We start from the raw sequence: 18,988 nt of genomic DNA on the forward strand, positions 1-18,988 counted from the left end.
GCCTTTTCAAATCATGTCCAACAGATTGAATTTACCACAGGTGGACTCCAATCAAGTTGTAGAAACATCTCAAGGATGATGAATGGAAACAGGATGCACCTGAGCTCAGTTTCGAGTCTGAATAGTTAAGTAAATAAGTTATTTATTTTTCATTTTTAATACATTTGCACACACAAAAAATATTTTTGTCATTATGGGGTATTGTGTGTAGATGGATTAAATGTAATTTAATCTATTTTTGAATAAGACTGTAACGTAACAAAATGTGTAAAAAGTAAAGGGGTGCTGACCTGTTGCACCCTCGACAATTACTGTGATTATTATTATTTGACCCTGCTGGTCATCTATGAACATTTGAACATCTTGGCCATGTTCTGTTATAATCTCCACCCGGCACAGCCAGAAGAGGACTGGCCACCCCTCATAGCCTGGTCCCTCTCTAGGTTTCTTCCTAGGTTCTGGTATTTCTAGGGGCTTTTTCCTAGCCACCGTGCTTCTGCAACTGCATTGCTTGCTGTTTGGGGTTTTAGGCAGGGTTTCTGTACAGCACTTTGAAATAACAGCTGATGTAAGAAGGGCTTTATGAATACATTTTATTTTATTTGGTCAACACACACCAACATGGCTGTGAAGTTGGCATGACAATGCCTCTCTTCCATCACTCCGATGTGGGCAGTACTGGAGCATCATGGCTAAAACTAACACTGGCCATTAGCTTCTGCCCCCCCCCCCCCTCCACACACACACACACATTCCAATGGACATTTACTGTATATATATCATCACAGTTGTAATTATGTACAGTGCCTTCAGAAAGTATTCATGCCCCTTGACTTGATCCACATTTGTTGTTAGACTGAATAAAAAATTGAATAAAAATGTTTCTCACCCGTCTGCACACTACCCCATAATGACAAAAATAAAAACATGTTTTTAGAAGTTTTTGCAAATTTACTGAAAATTCATTACAGGTATCTCATTTACGTAAGTATTCACACCCCTCAGTCAATACTTTTTGAAGCACCTTTGGCAACTATTACAGCTGTGGGTCTTTCTGGGTAAGCCTCTAAGATAGTGGTCACCAACTGGTCGACCGCGAGGCTTATCTAGTTGATCAGCAAACATTTCTGTAGAAAATAATTATGCGGTGCGACTCGAGTTTTGCCATCAGTGGGAGGACGGTGTCCCCTCACTCTGGTCAATCTTGCCGGAGGAAAGGAGAGAGCAGGGACGGGCCCTATGCTTCTCTCTCCCTCCCTCCGCTGAGACTAACCATCACATGCAGGTACCAACAGTCCAGTAAAATAAAAAATGTAAGCCTATGCAACATTACTGAAAACAGTAGGAATGACGTTTGCGCAGTACACCTAATATGTTTATCACAGCATATTGGCTATATGCTTGGCCTTCCAATATTGTTCTTCTCAGATCATATTGTACTTCAACTTGAGCTTTGATAAAATAGATCAGGCACAGCTGAGCTAAAGGGAAATATGTATCTTTTTAAATCATAAAAATAAATAATTATATATATATATACAGTGTTGCAAAAAAGTACAGGCCTCTCATCTTTTTAAGTGGGAGAACTTGCACAATTGGTGGCTGACTAAATAGTTTTTTGCCCCAATGTGTGTGTATATATATATATATATATATATATATATATATATATATATATGTGTATATATATATATATGTGTGTGTATATATATATATATATATATATATATATATATATATATATATATATATATATAGGCCAAATCTATATATATACAGTGCCTTGCAAAAGTATTCGGCCCCCTTGAACTTTGCGACCTTTTGCCACATTTCAGGCTTCAAACATAAAGATATAAAACTGTATTTTTGTGAAGAATCAACAACAAGTGGGACACAATCATGAAGTGGAATGACATTTATTGGATATTTCAAACTTTTTTAGCAAATCAAAAACTGAAAAATTTGGCGTGCAAAATTATTCAGCCCCCTTAAGTTAATACTTTGTAGCGCCACCTTTTGCTGCGATTACAGCTGTAAGTCACTTGGGGTATGTCTCTATTAGTTTTGCACATCGAGAGACTGACATTTTTTCCCATTCCTCCTTGCAAAACAGCTCGAGCTCAGTGAGGTTGGATGGAGAGCATTTGTGAACAGCAGTTTTCAGTTCTTTCCACAAATTCTCGATTGGATTCAGGTCTGGACTTTGACTTAGCCATTCTAACACCTGGATATGTTTATATTTGAACCATTCCATTGTAGATTTTGCTTTATGTTTTGGATCATTGTCTTGTTGGAAGACAAATCTCCGTCCCAGTCTCAGGTATTTTGCAGACTCCATCAGGTTTTCTTCCAGAATGGTCCTGTATTTGTATTTCCATCTTCCCATCAATTTTAACCATCTTCCCTGTCCCTGCTGAAGAAAAGCAGGCCCAAACCATGATGCTGCCACCACCATGTGTGACAGTGGGGATGGTGTGTTCAGGGTGATGAGCTGTGTTGCTTTTATGCCAAACATAACGTTTTGCATTGTTGCCAAAAAGTTCAATTTTGGTTTCATCTGACCAGAGCACCTTCTTCCACATGTTTGGTGTGTCTCCCAGGTGGCTTGTGGCAAACTTTAAACAACACTTTTTATGGATATCTTTAAGAAATGGCTTTCTTCTTGCCACTCTTCCATAACGGACAGATTTTTGCAGTATACGACTGATTGTTGTCCTATGGACAGAGTCTCCCACCTCAGCTGTAGATCTCTGCAGTTCATTCAGAGTGATCATGGGCCTCTTGGCTGCATCTCTGATCAGTCTTCTCCTTGTATGAGCTGAAAGTTTAGAGGGACGGCCAGGTCTTGGTAGATTTGCAGTGGTCTGATACTCCTTCCATTTCAATATTATCGCTTGCACAGTGCTCCTTGGGATGTTTAAAGCTTGGGAAATCTTTTTGTATCCAAATCCGGCTTTAAACTTCTTCACAACAGTATCTCGGACCTGCCTGGTGTGTTCCTTGTTCTTCATGATGCTCTCTGCGCTTTTAACGGACCTCTGAGACTATCACAGTGCAGGTGCATTTATACGGAGACTTGATTACACACAGGTGGATTGTATTTATCATCATTAGTCATTTAGGTCAACATTGGATCATTCAGAGATCCTCACTGAACTTCTGGAGAGAGTTTGCTGCACTGAAAGTAAAGGGGCTGAATAATTTTGCACGCCAAATTTTTCAGTTTTTGATTTGTTAAAAAAGTTTGAAATATCCAATAAATGTCGTTCCACTTCATGATTGTGTCCCACTTGTTGTTGATTCTTCACAAAAAAATACAGTTTTATATCTTTATGTTTGAAGCCTGAAATGTGGCAAAAGGTCACAAAGTTCAAGGGGGCCGAATACTTTCGCTAGGCACTGTATATATATATATATATATATATATATATATATATATATCCGAGTGGTTGATCTCTGCTTGCTTTTTGACTGAAAGTGATCTTGACCACTGCTCTAAGAGTTTCCCACACTTGGATTGTGCAACATTTGTCCATTATTCATAAAACAAATCTTCAAGCTCTGTCAAATTGGTTGTTGATCATGGCTAGACAACCATTTCCTGATCTTGCCATAGATTTAAGTCAAAACTAACTTTGGCCTTGTGTTTTAGGTTATTGTCCTGCTGAAAGGTGACTTAATCTCCCAGGGTCTTGTGGAAAGCAGACTTAACCAGGTTTTCCTGTAGGATTTTGCCTGTGCTTAGCTCCATTCCATAAATGTTTTTATCCTGAAAAACACCCTAGTCATTAACAGTTACAACATACTCATGACATGATGCAGTCACTACTATGCTTGAAAATGTTAATAGTGGTTCTCAGTAATGTGTTGTATTGGATTTGCTCCCAACAACGCTTTGTATTCAGGAGAAAAAATGTATTGCTTTGCCATATTTTTTGCAGTATTACTTTAGTGCCTTGTTGCAAACAGGATGCACATTTTGGAATATTTGTATTCTGTACAGGCTTCCTTCTTTTGACTCTGTCAATAAGCTTAGTGTTGTGGAATAACTACAATGTTGTTGTTCCTTCATCAGTTTTCTTCTATGACAGCCAATAAACTCTATCTATTTTAAAGTCACCATTGGCCTCATGGTGAAATCCCTGAGCGGTTTCCTTCCTCTCTGGCAACTGAGTTAAGAAGGGTGCCTGTATCTTTGTAGTGATACACCATCCAACGTGTAATAAATAACTTCACCATGCTTCACCATGCTTCACCAAACGGATATTCAATATCTGTCTTTTTTATTTATTTTATTTTACCCCCCTAACAATATGTGTCCTTCTAGGCATTGGAAAAACTCCTAGGTCTTTGTGGTTGAATCTGTGTTTAAAATTTGCTGCTCGACTGAGGGAGCTTACAAATAATTGTATGTGTGAGGTACAGAGATTAGGTTGTCATTAAATATAATTTTAAACACTATTATTGCACACAGTGAGTACATGCAACTTATTATGTGACCCGTTAATAAATATAATTATAAATATATATAATTATAATAGGGATAGCTCCCTTTTTTTCAATTTTCGCCTAAAATGACAATTCCAAATCTAACTTCATGTAACTCAGGCCCTGAAGCAAGGATATGTATATTCTTGGTACCATTTGAAAGGAAACACTTTGAAGTTTGTGGAAATACGAATTGAATGTAGGAGAATATGACACAATAGATCTGGTAGAAGAAAATACAAAGAGTTTTTTCTACTACTATCTTTGAAATGCAACAGAAAGGTCCCACTTCCAGCCATCACTCTGGTTCTAATTCCGATGGTGTCCACAGGATGGCAGCAGTGTATGTGCAAAGTTTCAGATGGAAAACATAAAGTATGCGCGAACGACATTACATTTTGTGTGAAGTCACCCAGGTACATTTGGGCAAATCGTGAAGGACACATTTGCATTCCTATTACATTTTTCTGCAAGAATATTGTCAAATCTGTGTACTTGGACTTTGATTTTGCTTTTCCAGTATTAGTAGTCATATTATAAGTTCAACATTTGCAAAACAACCAGTTTTCATAACTCTGAATGTTCTTATAATTTTTGTCCAAAAGGAAAAGGCATGCTGTCGAAAAAAGGTTAGCAGCTACATATTGTGGCAGATACAGGGTTTCCGTAAAGCCCAGCTCATTGGCTGGATAGCTAGCTTTGTTTGATCCTGATTGCTGTTTATTTGACAAATTTAGAGTCGATCAAGTGAAGACTGCCCGCGTCATCGGCGTGCCATGAAGGCGTCGTTCTCTGACGAAATTTGGTGTCCTATAGGATATACTACACCCTTAATAATATAGTGAAGTCTGGTTACGTTCTAGGATCTCCGAGGAATACATATGAATGTGATTTGACTGGTTGAAACATGGTTTAGGGTTAGATTTTCACAGATTCCTTTCTTTGCAAATTGAACGAGTGGAAATACAAAATCAATCGTGCATGCTATATGGACCTTTTTAGGATTTGAAAAAGGATTTTATCTAACAAAACGACACTTCATGTTATCTCTGGGGCCCTTTTGATGATAAATCAGAGAAAGATTTCAGAATGTAAGTGCACATTGCACTTTCAGAGGTGCATTTATCAAACCTATTGCGGTGAAAAAGTGTTTTGTTGTTAGGCTCTCTCCTCAAATAATAGCATGGCATTTTTTCTCAGTAACAGCTACGGTAAATTGGACAGTGCAGTTATATTAACAAGAATTTAAGCTTTCAGCAGATATAAGACACTTATGTATCGACATCTGCGATCGTGACACAAGGCGCTGCATGATTTACAACTGTCCCATTGACCGGACGCCGATCCCTAAGCACATTTTTACCCCTGAACTTATTTAGACTAGCCATAACAAAGGGGTTGAATACTTATTGACTCAACACATTTAAACTTTTAACTTTTAATTAATTTGTAAAAAAATGTATAATAAAAATAAAATTCCACTTTGACACATTGTATTGTGTGTTGGCCAGTGACACAAAATCTCAATTTAATCCATTTTAAATTCCGGTTGTAACACCACAAAATGTGGAAAAGGTCTAGGGGTGTGAATACATTCTGAAGACACTGCATATATTATTATTATTATTATTATTCATATAATTTAAATCACACCTACACTATTAAAATGTAACTAATTTCAATGTACACTGCAATTACATCTGTGACCCTGTGCATGTGACTAAATAAAACTACAATCTAGACTGTTTCATCTGCTACCGCATGGCAAGACTGGAACCAACAGGACCTTGAATAGCTTCTACCACCAAGCCATAAGACTGGTAAATAGTTTAACTATCTGTATTGACCCTTTCTGCACTAACTTTTTTTATTCATCACTTATGCTTCTGCTTCTGTTAATTATCTATCCTGTTATCGTTACTCATTATATATTTAGTATTACTTTTATTATTACGTGGTATTCATTTTCTGTTATTTCTCTCTGCATTGTTGGGAAGGGCCCATAAGTAAGCATTTCACAGTTAGTCTACGCCTGTTGTTTACGAAGCATGTGACAAATAACATTTGATTTGATTGGAGGAAACAAGGAGTCCCCTGGACTGTGATAGGTTGATAGCAGAGGCATGGCAACACTACAGTGTGACAATTTCAATGTGTGCAATTAGCATACAAGTGTGTGATTGAGTTAAGCGTTTAGGCTAGTAAATTGGCTTTTTTCTAATCGATTGGCTATAATGTTATGTTCACAGAAATACAGCCACTGCTGCAAGTTTTTTTCGTCATGAAAGAAAGCCCTCTGTTGGGATTCTGTCAATTATGTTAAAACTTCTTTCGGCTAGGGGGCGGTATTTTGACATCCGAATGAAAAGCATGCCCAAAGTAAACTGCCTGCTACTCAGGACCAGAAGCTACGATATACATAAAATTGGTAGATTTGGATAGAAAACACTCAAGTTTCTAACATGGTTAAAATAATGTCTGTGAGTATAACAGACCTGAAATGGCAGGCGAAACCCCTGAGGACAAACCATCCCAAAAGAAAGAATTCATCCTACCACTGATTTCAATGGCTGGCACTTTTATAATAGGGTGAAATTGTGCCCGATTGCAGTTCCTAGGGCTTCCACTAGATGTCAACAGTCTTTAGAAATAGTTTCAGGAAGGTTTTTGGAAAAATGAGCCAGAAATTGTAGTTTTTCTAGGTGACTCCCATTTTGGCTGAAGTGTTTCCAATCGTGTGAATGAAAGCGCGTTCTTTGCTATTTTTCTCCAGTAAAGACAATAACGATTCTCCGTCTTACATGTTATCATTTATTTGCGTATTAGGTTACCTAAGGTTTGATTATAAAGATGGATTGACTTGTTTTGGATAAGTTTATTGCTAACGTTTGGGATTCATTTTGTATGCATTTTGAGGAGGGAAACCGAGCGGATTATTGTAAAATAATCGCCAGCTAAACTGAGTTTTTTTGATATATAAAGGACATTATTGAACAAAAGGACCATTTGTAATGTAACTGGGACCTTTTGGAGTGCCAGAAAATCACAGAAAATCTTCAAAGTTAAGGCATATATTATATCGCTCTTTCTGACTTTCGTGTCGCAACTCCCTGGTTGAAAATGATTTGTTATGCATTTGTGTGCTGGGCGCTGTCCTCAGATAATCGCATGGTTTGCTTTCGCCGTAAAGCCTTTTTGAAATCTGACACGGCGGCTGGATTAACAAGTTAGAACCTCTGAGTGTAGGGGGCAGTATGTTTGGATGAAAAACATACCCAAATGAAACTGCCTATTTCTCAGGCCCAGAATCTAGAATATGCAAATAATTGTCAGATTAGGATAGAAAACACTCTAAAGTTTCCAAAATATTGTCTGTGAGTATAACAGAACTGATATTGCTGGCAAAAACCTGAGGAAAATCAACCTGGAAGTGCTGTTTTTCCTGAAAGCTCTCTGTTCCATTGCTTGCCTTCGCTCCATTTAATGGGATATCAACCAGATTCCTTTTCCTATGGCTTCCACATGTTGTGAACAGTCTTTAGACATAGTTTCAGGCTTTTATTTTGAAAAATGAGCGAGAAAGATCACATCGCGTCATTGTAAGGCTGGGTGCCAGCAGCGTTTTGTATGCGCAACAGTTTGGAGCAGACATTTTCTCTCTCTCTCCTATTGAAGAAGGTACAGTCCAGTTGAAATATTATCCATTTATATATTTTAAAATCAACCCGAGGAATGTTTTAATGTTTCTACGAACTTAACGGATACTATTTGGAATTTTCATCTGCCCCGGTCGTGACCGTGCAGCCTGTGGATTTCTGAACATAACGCGCCAAACAAATGGAGGTATTTTGGATATAAAAATAATCTTTATGGAACAAAAGGAACATTTATTGTGTAACTGGGAGTCTCGTAAGTGCAAACATCCGAAGATCATCAAAGGTAAGCAGATTAGTTTTATTGCTTTTCTGACTTTCGTGACCAATCTACTTGGTTGCTAGCTGTTCGTAATGTTTTGTCTGCTGAGAGAGATGTCCTTACATAAACGCTTGGTATACTTTCGCCGAAAAGCTTTTTTGAAATCTGACATGCCAGGTGGATTAACAACAAGCTAAACTGTGTTTTGGCGCTCTGCAATTCAGCGGATGTTGACACAAATGATCCCGCTAACGGGATGGGTGCATCAAGAAGTTAAGCTTTATTTTGATGTATTGCACATTTTAATATTTATATTCATTTTAATTTGGCGCTCTGCAATTTCACCGTAAGTTTTTGAAATGGGACGCTAGCGTCCCACTGATGCGCAAGAAGTTTTAAGAGTCAGGTCGATGATCAAAGGTGTATTCACCAGGTACCAAACAAAGTATATGCGCCGAATGTCTGAATTTGTCCAATAACAAGTTCTCGTTTTTGTTACAACATTTTTTCTGTTGCAAAGTGTTACGGTGTGTAACACTTTGCAGCATACGGTGTCTGCTAATGAATACACCCAGATCCCCCATCCCCTTGCATCTGTGAAAGCCAGTGTTTTGTGGGAGGAGAAGGAATAGCGTGTGGCGGACTGCAGACTGACTGTAGCTGTTATAATTAGCTGGGGATTTTATTAGCATTCTGCTGCATCCTGCTGATCTTGTCTTTTTCTTTTTTGTTGGGCTCCAGCTTTGAGACACTTCTGCATAGTAGGCCTCTCAAATACTACACCCAACCTGATCCTGCTCAGTCACCACCCACAACTTGGCACAGAATCTGTTCTCAATGACTCACCTGGGCGGCATTCATTAGGGCGTCAATTGGAAGATGTTTTGAAATTGAAAAACAAAAATGAGCGCATCATATTGGATGAGTTCAGGTTGCCCTTCCCTTTTTTCATTTTGGTGCCTAATGAACAGGACCCTTGATACCATTATTATTTGTATTACCTTGCATCCGTTCAATCGTGTCCGTTGCATTTTGCTACGGTGTGCCCAAATGAACACAACCCTGTGAGCTGATGAATCCCTCTGATGTTTCTTATTTTGTGTTTGTGTAGATCATCAGCAAGGCACAGAGTTTTGCACACAGGGAATATTCTAATAGGTAGCTCATTTACACATACGCCCACCATGGTATCCCAGGGACCCACGTAGAATGCCAACAAGTGGGCCCTAGGGTGAGCTGCTACACACACGCACTTAAAAAAAAAATTGCTCAAGTACACTTGTTGCTTGTTTGCTCAAGTGTGCACACACACCACTGCCCTGCTTTGTTCCACATTATAATCATATTTTCTGGTTGTTGTAAAGTGGTCTTTGCTGATCTGTTTCCAGAACATGGAAAGAATTTAAGGAGGATCCATTGTATTTATTTTTTATTAGCTAACATCACGTTTTGTTTTTAAATGCCAGGGCCAAGAAACAAACACATGATTTCATTGACTCGTATTTTTCTGACGGCTGGGTTGATTCTGCTATTCTGACAAATAGTGTTGTTACACTCACACACACACACACACACACACACACACACACCTGCACTGTGATAGTCTCAGAGGTCCGTTAAAAGCGCAGAGAGCATCATGAAGAACAAGGAACACACCAGGCAGGTCCGAGATACTGTTGTGAAGAAGTTTAAAGCCGGATTTGGATACAAAAAGATTTCCCAAGCTTTAAACATCCCAAGGAGCACTGTGCAAGCGATAATATTGAAATGGAAGGAGTATCAGACCACTGCAAATCTACCAAGACCTGGCCGTCCCGCTAAACTTTCAGCTCATACAAGGAGAAGACTGATCAGAGATGCAGCCAAGAGGCCCATGATGACTCTGGATGAACTGCAGAGATCTACAGCTGAGGTGGGAGACTCTGTCCATAGGACAACAATCAGTCGTATATTGCACAAATCTGGCCTTTATGGAAGAGTGGCAAGAAGAAAGCCATTTCTTAAAGATATCCATAAAAAGTGTTGTTTAAAGTTTGCCACAAGCCACCTGGGAGACACACCAAACATGTGGAAGAAGGTGCTCTGGTCAGATGAAACCAAAATTGAACTTTTTGGCAACAATGCAAAACGTTATGTTTGGCGTAAAAGCAACACAGCTGAACACACCATCCCCACTGTCAAACATGGTGGTGGCAGCATCATGGTTTGGGCCTGCTTTTCTTCAGCAGGGACAGGGAAGATGGTTAAAATTGATGGGAAGATGGATGGAGCCAAATACAGGACCATTCTGGAAGAAAACCTGATGGAGTCTGCAAAAGACCTGAGACTGGGACGGAGATTTGTCTTCCAACAAGACAATGATCCAAAACATAAAGCAAAATCTACAATGGAATGGTTCAAAAATAAACATATCCAGGTGTTAGAATGGCCAAGTCAAAGTCCAGACCTGAATCCAATCGAGAATCTGTGGAAAGAACTGAAAACTGCTGTTCACAAATGCTCTCCATCCAACCTCACTGAGCTCGAGCTGTTTTGCAAGGAGGAATGGGAAAAAATGTCAGTCTCTCGATGTGCAAAACTGATAGAGACATACCCCAAGCGACTTACAGCTGTAATCGCAGCAAAAGGTGGCGCTACAAAGTATTAACTTAAGGTTGCTGAATAATTTTGCACGCCCAATTTTTCAGTTTTTGATTTGTTAAAAAAGTTTGAAATATCCAATAAATGTCGTTCCACTTCATGATTGTGTCCCACTTGTTGTTGATTCTTCACAAAAAAATACAGTTTTATATCTTTATGTTTGAAGCCTGAAATGTGGCAAAAGGTCGCAAAGTTCAAGGGGGCAGAATACTTTCGCAAGGCACTGTAGTTTTTGAATATTGAATTCATGTTAAACAGTACACACACTGCTTCAAACTAACAATTTCTCTGTGTCTGTGTTGCAGGGATGGGCTGTGCTCAGGAGACTCTTCATTCAGGTAACTGCAAGACAGCAAAATGTAGATGGAGGTGATGTGCATGCCTGTGTCGGAAGGTCGGGGGCTGCTTAAGAGCTCAGCTGCATTCTGTGGCATTTTCTTTTTTGGTAGTCCAATTTGCATCAGTCTGACACACACACACACACACACACACACACACACACACACACACACACACACACACACACACACACATTCCCCCCTGAGAGAACAGGTCACTGCTGACTCACTACAGCAGAACACTGTCTCTCTCACCACCCTCCCCCTCTAGCCTGCCTCTCTCAGCCAGCTCCTATGTATACCATCTTGTTTCTTATGTGTCCCACCGCTTCTCAGGTGAGGTCTCTTTCTCTCGTAACATGCCCGCCCAGAACTTTATTTATTTTTATTCCCCCCCCTTTCTCTCTCTCTCTCTCTCTCTCTCTCTCTATCCCCCTCTCCCCCTGTGTCTCCCCCTATCTCTCTCCCATCCTCTCTCTCTTTTTGTGTTTCTTAGAGGGCAGAGTGAATGACAGCACTGGTTAGTAAGAACTGCAGTGGATTTGTAGGAGTGACCATGACTGCCTTTTCATTAGTGACTTTGCAGGTTATTTTGTGTGTGTGTTCAGGTGAGCGGATTATGTAACCATCAGAAGGTGTGTGTGTGTACATGTACTGTACGTGTGTGTACATGTACTTTTGTGCGTGCGTGCACATGTGTAGTATGTATGTGTGTGTCAGGGGGAGAATGTGTTAGGGCTGCATGAGTAATCAAAATCAGATCGAAAGTGCAATATCCATTTCCCAAGAGGCTACAATGTTCTCCTTTCTTTGACACTCCGTTAATACATCAAAAACTAGTGTACGGTACCTCCTCCAATGAGATGTGCTAGACTTTGTTCATTCACTCTACATGCACAGAGGATGATGACCAATCACAAGCAGGCTTTCTCACTCTGCATGACATACACATGCAGGTCAACAACATGCGTCCTTGCGTTGAGCGTGCAGTTAGAAGATGCTGGTGAGGAGAGAAAGGGCGGTTTAGGTTTAGAGGTTTAGTATGAGGTTTAGAAATTCTGTGGCTTTACCTCAGAGTTTGAAACAGTGCTAACGAGAACTTGGGTTTGGTGCCAAAGAGAGGCACATCTTCTGTGGTATGGCAGTATTTCAGCTACAGGAAAACCAATGTCAACCAAATGCAAGTGTTGTGCAAAAAGTGCCTCAGAGTTGTGGCTACAAAAACAGGCAACACCACAAATATTTTCAATCCTTTGAAGAATAACAATCCCCTACTTTGACGATTGCGTGGTAAACAAAAGCACCCGACAGCAGCAAAGCCCCTCAGCCACAACCAGCCATCAAGTGTAAAGCCCTACGAAAAAACATCCCGCAGACCAGTGGAGGCTGCCAAAGGGAGGACGGCTTGTAATAATGGCTGCAACGGTGCGAATGGAATGGCATTAAACACATGGAAACCATGTGTTTGATGTATTTGATACCATTCCACTTATTCCACTTCAGCCATTACCAAGAGCCGTCCTCCCCAATTCGGATGCCATCAACCTCCTGTGCCGCAGACACATAGAAATCACAGAGACAATCACCTTTCACATAGCCAAACACATGGTTCCTATTTACAGTCGGCAAAGACGGCTTCAAGAAGAGGATTAGCCAACTGGACAGGAGATACAAATTCCATCTTGCACATATTTCTCCGAAGTCGCCACCCCAACACTGGGTCGACAAGACGGCACTGGAGAACAAGGCTGGCGTTTTACATATTCCTAACCAATTGTGTTGATATGTTTGTGTCTTTGCGTTGTTAGTAACTTATTTTTTAAATTATTTTGTTCATAATATTGCTGCTACCGTCTCTTATGACCAAAAATAACTTCTAGACTGCGATTACTCACCAAGGACTGGCAGAATCCTTTATCCTTTTTTTTCCCTTTAATGAGTCTGACGTGAATGATATATTTCTTTCCCGGGAACAGGCCCATATTCCTGACATTTGAGTGAAGGCGGAGAAAAAGGAACCAGCAGGCGGGCTGCCTTCTGAGAATTCATAGGCGATCGAATAAATCCCCACTTCCTTCCATTCTGCTAGAAAATGTGCAATCTTTGGAAAATAAATTTGATGACCTATGCGGAAGATTAAACTACCAACGGGACATTCAAAACTGTAATATCATAGGCTTCACAGAGTCGTGGCTGAACGACAACGTTATCAACATACAGCTGGCTGGTTAAATGCTGTATCGGCAGGATAGAACAACGGCGTCTTGTAAGACAAGGGGCAGTGGACTATGTATTTTTGTAAATAACAGCTGTTGCACGATATCTAAGGAAGTCTCATGGTTTTGATCGCCTGAGGTAGAGTATCATGATAAGCTGTAGACTACATTATCTATCTAGAGAGTTTTCATCTGTATTTTTCGTAGTTGTCTACATACCACCATAAACTGATGCTGGCACTAAGACCGCACTCAATCAGCTGTATTCCACCATAAGCAAACAGGAAAATGGTTACCCAGAGGCGGCGCTCCTAGTAGCCGGGGACTTTAATGCAGGGAAACTTAAATCCGTCTAACCAAATTTCTGTCAGCATGTTAAATGTGCAACCAGATGGGGAAAAACTCTGAACCACCTTTACTCCACACACAGAGATGCATACAAAGCTCTCACTCGCCCTCCATTTGGCAAATCTTACCATAATTCTATCCTCCTGATTCCTATTACAAGCAAAAGTTAAAGCAGGAAGTACCAGTGACTCGATCAATAAAAAAGTGGTCAGATGAAGCAAATGCTAAGCTACAGGACTTTTTTGCTAGCACAGACTGGAATGTGTTCTGGGATTCCTCTGATGGCATTGAGGAGTACACCGCATCAGTCATTGGCTTCATCAATGAGTGCATCGATGACGTTGTCCCCACAGTGACCGTACGTACATACCCCAACCAGGAGCCATGGATTACAGGTAACATCCGCACTGAGCTAAAGGCTTGAGCTGCCGCTTTCAAGGAGCGGGAAGCTTATAAGAAATTCCGCCATGCCCTCCGACAAACCATCAAACAGACAAAGCGTCAATACAGGACTAAGATCGAATCATACTACACCGGCTCTGACGCTCGTCAGATGTGGCAGGGCTTGCAAACCGTTACAGACTACAAGGGTAAGCACAGCCGAGAGCTGCCCAGTGACACGAGCCTACCAGGTGAGCTAAACTACTTCTATGCTCGCTTTGAGGCAAATAACACTGAAACATGCATGAGGGCACAAGCTGTTCCGGAAGACTGTGTGATCACAACATTCACAAGGCCGCAGGGCCAGACGGATTACCAGGACGTGTACTGCGAGCACAGGCTGACCAACTGGCAAGTGTCTTCACTGATATTCTCAACATCTCCTTGTCCAAGTCTGTAAGACCAACATTTTTTAAGCAGACCACCATAGTACCTGTGCCCAAGAACACTAAAATAACATGCCTAAATGACTGCAGACCCGTAGCACTCACGTCTGTAGCCATGAAGTGCTTTGAAAGGCTGGTCGTGGCTCACATCAACACCATTATCCCAGAAACCCTAGACCCACTCCAATTTTCATACTGACCTAACAGATCCACAGAGAATGCAATCTCTATTGCACTCCACACTGCCCTTTCCCACCTGGACAAAAGGAACACCTATGTGAGAATGTCATTCATTGACTACAGCTCAGCGTTCAACACCATAGTGCCCTCAAAGCTCATCAATAAGCTAAGGACCCTGGGACTAAACACCTCCCTCTGCAACTGGATCCTGGACTTTCTGACGGGCCGCCCAGAGGTGTAAGAGAAGGTAACAACACATCTGCCATGCTGATACTCAACACAAGGGCCCGTCAGGGTGCGTGCTCAGTCCCCTCCTGTACTCCCTCTTCACTCATGACTGCACGGCCAGGCACGACTCCTACACCATCATTTAAGTTTTCCGATGACACTACAGTGGTAGGCCTGATCACCGACAACAATGAGCGAGCCTATCGGGAGGAGGTCAGAGACCTGGCGGGGTGGTGCCAGGATAACAACCTCTTCCTCAACGTGATCAAGACAAAGGAGATGATTGTGAACTACAGGAAAAAGAGGACTGAGCACATCCCCATTCTCATCGACAGGGCTGTAGTGAAGCAGGTTGAGAGCTTCAAGTTCCTTGGTGTTCACATCATCAACAAACTAACATGACTCAAGCACACCAAGACAGTTGTGAAGAGGGCATGACAAAACCTACTCCCCCTCAGGAAACTGAAAACATTTGGCATGGGTCCTCAGATCCTCAAAAGGATCTACAGCTGCACCGTCGAGAGCATTCTGACTGGTTGCATCACTGCCTGGTATGGCAACTGTTCAGCCTCCGACCGCAAGGAACTACAGAGGGTAGTGTGTATAGCCCAGTACATCACTGGGCCCAAGCTTCCTGCCATCCAGGACCTCTATACCAGGTGGTGTCAGAGGAAGGCCCTAAAAATGTTCAGCCTCCAGCCACCCTAGTCACCCTAGTTCTCTCTGCTACCACACGGCAAGCGGTACCGGACTGCCAAGTCTATGTCCAAGAGGCTTCTAAAAAGCTTTTACCCCCAAGCCTTAAGACTCATCTAATCAAAATGGCCACCCAGACTATTTGCATTCCCCCCTTTTGCACCGCTGCGACTCTGGTATCATCTATGCATAGCCACTTTAATAACTCTACCTACAGGTACATATTGCCTCGACAGGCCAGTGCCCCCGCGCATTGACTCTGTACCGGTACAGCCCCCTGTATGTAGTCTAATCAAATTTGATTTGATAACGAAATTAAGGGAGAAGTTGAAACATCGTGTTGAATGACTGGACCAGACAATGTTTTGGACACAGGCTGCACCTTGCAATCAGGCTACGTGTTACCTGTTTTTAAGGCCTGATTGGGCCAACTTCTACATAATTACACAATCATAAGCTTCCTATTCCATCTGCATCCTATGCCTGCCTGAAAAAATAATTAACCTAGGTACAAATCGGTCGTTCTGCCCTGAACAGGCAGTTAACCCACTGTTCCTAGGCCGTCATTGAAAATAAGAATTTGTTCTTAACTGACTTGCCTGGTTAAATAAAGGTAAAATGTAATTTAAGAACTCATAATTGTAAAATAGGAAATAGGAACTCATGTTATTCATTAATTAATAAGTGCTGCGCTTATAGCACACTATATTTTGATGATCATGTTCAAAATGTTTGTTTGTTAATACGAAGGTGTAATGTAGCCTGTAACATTGTTGGACAATATTTGTTTCTTTTGATTTGTATTCAGTTAACTAGCTACAGAATGTGTTCATTCATATGAGCTATTTTTAGAATTGATGTCCCTGGTAGTTGTTTTAACCATGTCTGATGGAATTACCATATTTTTTACCCTAGTGTTCAAAAATTAATGATCTAAATTTCAATATCTGGCTAAAAAATGCTATGAGTTATTTGGTCAAAATCGTGCAGCCCTAGAGTGTGTGTGGAAATGGTTCTTTGAGCAAGATGCACTCAAATTTTAAAGGCATGTGAGAGTCTGTGTGTTCTGCATGCCATGTTCTCAGCAGTGAATAATTAATTCATCACATAGTAAGACCTATGAGACCAAACCCTCTCTCTCCCTCCCTTCATTTCTACCTCACTCCTTCTACTATCGTTTTCAAACTCACATCTCACTCCCTCTGGTACTCGCTCTTTCTCACTTACTGAGACATGGAGATTTCTCTCCATGTTTGGTCTTCGTAAGCTCAGATCTCTGGTCTATTTTCCTCTCTCTGTTCTGTCCATCTCTTCTGTCATTTATGCTTTATTCTTCCCTCTCCCCACTCACAAGCACCAGGTGAGAGGAGCTCTTCTCGGGGCCAAGCCCCCCCCTGCACACTCTCTGGCGGATGTGTTGGCTCTGAGATGTGCTGTTCAGTGAAAGGTCATCCCTCTTCCCTCCTCCCCCACTGATCCACGCTGCAGACACACTGCCAAGAAACACACTTCAGACTCCCATTACAGCTCCAGCCGTGGTGCAGAGCGGCAGCTCTGTTGCTAAGGAGAAAAAGTGCCTCTGTTGTTTCTGTGTAACTGAATGTGTTGTTTCTTCCTCACACCGACTGATTACAATCCCTCTACCTGTTATGGCACATTCACCACCAGCCTGTTTCTCGTCTTCACTCTCTCTCTCCCCTCTAGCTGGGGTTCTGGAACTAATTTGTCCTGACAACTGGAACCCTAAGCTTCCACCACGCTGCGCTTTACCCATCGCCACTTCCTACCTCACACACTACACACACACACACACACAGTCGTCCCCTCTGCATGTGTGTGTGTGCTCCACAGAGAGCAAGTTATGTAACGAGCGGCTCTGAAGTTGTCTCCTACTCTCTACTGTACTAGGTGTTAGAGTGAACTGCGCTGTGTGGGAGAGGGTGCATATGTTTGTGTAGTGCAAGGATGGGGAATGTTTGTCAGTGGACACTTGATTGCTCACTCATTTGGCTGCATGTGTGCGTCTGTCTTTACATGTCTACTTGTATATTCTCCCTGTCCACTCTGTTCTCTCGTTCTTTGTTCCTTTCTTTCACTGTTCTCTTTCTCTCACACACAAATGCACTCATGCATATTCACATTCTTTTTTTCCCCCTCTCCATGCCCCACTACCCCCCCTCTCGGTTTCTCTTGGTGCGTAAATCACAGAGAATGAGCCCCTGAATGAGCAAGTGATTGTATTACTGCTGTGTGGGCGGCGCATCACATGTAGCCTGACAGTTCATAACAGATCATTTTCTCTTGTTTGTATTCACGTTCGCCCAAAGTTCCCTTGTTTCTGCTGATTTGAGAATTAGATTGTTGTACTGTTTGTGTGTGTGTGTGTGATCCTCGTGAAATTATGAACAGTGATCAGCTACATGTTTAGGCGGTGACTCGTAATAAAAATCGAGAATCCCTCTCCTCCATTACCATCTCCCTGGGGGTAGCCCTACAGGGAGCTAGAAGAACCATGTTACACTGGAGCCATTGTGAGAAGGAGGAAATATGTGCCTGCAACACAGCAAATGGAAGAGGACTTGTGTGGCAGCGTGCCGTGACTCCAGCATTCGACATGCTTTGATTTTTGTACTGTTCTGAATGGCCGGTGATATGATCACAAAGACACACTGCATTACCTCAATGGAAAGAACCAGTTAGCAGCAAGATGCGTGTGTGTGGTAATGCGGGGAGTCTGATTGATATGTGATTCCCAGAGAAAGACAAACACACACACATTCCCAATAATTGAGATTCAGCCTTCAAAACTGCACTCATTTGATAAATTCTCTAGGAGTGTAGAGGGGTAGAAAATGCTGCTCCAACCACAACCATGGTTGCATCTCAAATGGCACCCTATTCCCTACATTGTGCACTACTTTTGACCAGAACATTGTGGGATAGTGGACTATATAGGGAATAGAGTGCCATTTGGGAGTCACACCATTACTATAGTCTATACCCAATAGTGCTATTCAGCCTTTAGGACAGTTTCAAATACACTGATATTGGTGAGTTTAAATATTAGGAGTACGCATCAACACATTTGCTCCGCATGTGTACTGAGTATAAA

At 41.5% G+C, this 18,988-nt stretch overlaps 2 protein-coding genes across 2 annotated transcripts in view; one reads left to right on the forward strand and one right to left on the reverse strand.

The window, feature by feature from the left end:
- The window catches only part of LOC110507290 (endothelin-converting enzyme 2), a 232,875-nt gene that overhangs the window by 141,153 nt on the left and 72,734 nt on the right, over window positions 1-18,988 (reverse strand). The gene's annotated exons all lie outside the window — the stretch shown is intronic.
- The window catches only part of LOC110507289 (transcription factor Dp-1-like), a 51,802-nt gene that overhangs the window by 13,818 nt on the left and 18,996 nt on the right, over window positions 1-18,988 (forward strand). Inside the window, exon 2 of the mRNA XM_090224137.1 lies at window positions 11,349-11,381. The gene's annotated coding sequence lies outside the window, so the exon portion shown is untranslated. The remainder of the gene's footprint in view (window positions 1-11,348; window positions 11,382-18,988) is intronic.

The sequence above is a fragment of the Oncorhynchus mykiss genome, chromosome 27, assembly GCF_057628025.1.
Source record: "Oncorhynchus mykiss isolate SJ-2025 chromosome 27, ASM5762802v1, whole genome shotgun sequence".
Lineage (NCBI taxonomy): Eukaryota > Metazoa > Chordata > Actinopteri > Salmoniformes > Salmonidae > Oncorhynchus > Oncorhynchus mykiss.